We start from the raw sequence: 2,870 nt of genomic DNA on the forward strand, positions 1-2,870 counted from the left end.
TCCTTCAGATTTCTTTTTTCTCATTCTGTAACATATTCTTTCGGTAGTGTGGTATGACGCTGAATGTGTAATTTAAGTAGTATTGTTATTTTTGTTATATTGGTTTGGCTGATCCATGAGGAGTTACCATTTCTCCTGTCATTTAGGTCCTTATTTCCATAAACAGTGTTTTGAAATTGTATTTCTGTAGTTCTTATGTATCTTGTCAGGGGGACTCCCAAGTGTTTTATACATCCCGTAGATGCTTTAAATGGAATTTCCCTTTTTATCTCTTCCTGCTACATTTTGTTGGCAGCAACAGAAATGTTGATTTTTTTTAAAATAAAAATATTATTTTTTCCCCAATTACATGTTAAAACAATTTTTAACATTTTTTTTTAAGTTTTGAGTTCTAAATTCTGTCCCTCTCTCTCTTCTCCCCTCTTTGAGACAGTAAGCAATCTGATATAGGTTATACATGTACAATCATGTAAAAAATCTCCATATTAGTCATTTTATACAGGAAGACTATTAAAAAAAAGAATGAAAGAAAGAAAGTAAAAAACAGCTTGCTTCAGTCTGTGTTTAGACAATATCACTTCTTTCTCTGGAGGTGGATAGTGTGCATTACTCCTTTGGGATTGTCTTAGATCAGTGTATTGCTGAGAAGAGCTAAGTCATTCCCAGTTCGTCATAGTACACTATTGCTGTTACTGTGTACGACATTCTCCTGCTTCTGGTCACTTCACTTTGCATCAGTTCATGTAGGTCTTTCCAGGTTTTTCTGAGATCATCCTGCTTGTCATTTCTTATAGCACAGTAGTAGTATTCCATCGCAATCATGCACCACGGCTTGTCCAGCCATTCCCCGATTGTTGAGCATTCCTTTGAAGAAATGCTGATTTTTTTACACGGCTTCATTTTATATCCAGCAACTTGGCCGAAGTTACTGTTCCACTTAATTTTTAGTCAAATATAGGGCTCTTTAGGTACACCATCGTGTTTTGTGCAAAGAGTAATCATTCCGCTCTAGGTCTTAGGATTCGGTAATCTCTATTTTTGTTGGCTTCTGTGGCGTTCTCATTGACTTTAATTATTCTCCCTCTCCTGGTAAGGTAGCTTTTGCTTTTTTCGAGTAGCAGGTAGAATCAGTGGGACAGGTGAGCCACAGGGTCTTTTGCACCACAGAAGTGATGTATTCCTTTAAAAGTAGGAAGATCCCTGCTCTCCCAGAGTCGTGCTCCAGATTTGTCGTAAGCATCTGAAGGATGAGTTCTATTCCACAGAAATTCCTAGGAGCAAAGCCGTTGGATTTGGGGATTGGTGCTTGCTGTGGAGTACACTCATGGGGCCAAACTGAAAGAACAAGGCCTACCTGGCTGCACTTTACCCTGCTGTAGACGTCTTTAGGATGGCTCTCTTAGCTCAAGAGCCTCCTGGCACCTCTTGACTTTTCATGGGGACAGTGTATCGTTTGGGTCTTCATCCTAACTGCTTGATGGCTAATGTCTCGACCAGCCAGTGAGTGGTAAGAAGGGCGGGACTCCTTCCTGTCCTGATACCTTAGGTGCACCACACATACTTTGCCTTCTCACTGAGTGGCTAGGTCTGGTAGTTTACGTGGTCCCTTGGAAGGTTAAGCATGGCTTTGGTTACCAGGCTACCTAGGAAGGATGTTGCCTCATCGTCCATAGCTTTTCCTGGGTTTAAGTTGTTAAGATATTTTTGCTAATATAAAAATGGTTTGAGCTGCTGTTTTTTTTTTTAATGTTTCCTTAAAAGATTAACATCGAACTTAAGATACAACCAACTAAAATCGCTTAGTGTAACTATTTACATTCAAATCAATTTCCTGAAGTGTTTCAGCAATTTTTCCATCTCAACGTACTCAACAGGATTCTTTGGCCTTCCTTTTCTCATTCGCTTTTCCTCTTGGTCCTAGCTGGTGTTTGCGCCATTCTTTCTGGTTTTGTTTTTTTTTTCAGCTTTGCCTTATTTGGGAAGAATATTCCAGATTTCTTTATATAGCTTATATTTCTCAGCCGTTAACATTATAGTATTCAACTACATTATGTACCACCATTAATTTAACTGTTCCCTAATTGCTGGACATTTAGGTTTTCAGATTTTTACAGTTATGTAAAGCACAGCTCTGAAATTTTTGGATAGTTGGTTCTTTGTTTTTGATAATTGAATATATTCCTAATGATGGAATCATTTGGTCAAAGAATGTGATTACTTTTGTAACTTTTAATGTGTAATGTCGTTACACTCCAAAAAGAGTACATACATTTGCAGTTTCACCATCGATGTGTAAGTGTGCCTGTTCTTCCATAACCTTGTTAGCATTGAGTTTCTTTTCTTTTAATTATTTCTGCCCATTTTGTGAGTATGAGCTATAGCAATCTCCCAAGTCATTTCCTTTTCGGAACTAGTATTATACTTTGAATTGGATGGAAACCTAAACACCATTCAAAAAACAAAACAAAACAAAACCACGTGAACTCTAAAGAACTTTGGAGTAGTTGTGGCAATATTGAATTTTCATACCAAGAATTAACAGCAAAGACGAATGCTTTCAAGGCGATCTGGTCACATCATATGCACAGTTCCATGGTGGTTTTTTTTTTGGTGGTTGTTGTTAATAAAATTGTTGTTTGCGAACAACAAAACATAATTAAGTAAAGTGATACTTTCTTGATGGAAAAACTTTAAAGATGGATTAGTGGTGACTTGTTAGAAGCAGAAAACTTCTTTGAGCATCTCCATATTAAAGTTCTGAAATGAAACATCCCCAGGTTAAAACAGGTATTTTGAGATTGGGGTAGAGAGGCAGGGGATGGGGCCTGGAGGGCATTTTCGTGGCAGGAGTGGTGCCTGGATAAGCAGAG

Source organism: Vombatus ursinus, unplaced genomic scaffold, assembly GCF_900497805.2.
Source record: "Vombatus ursinus unplaced genomic scaffold, bare-nosed wombat genome assembly UNPS02013067.1, whole genome shotgun sequence".
NCBI lineage: Eukaryota > Metazoa > Chordata > Mammalia > Diprotodontia > Vombatidae > Vombatus > Vombatus ursinus.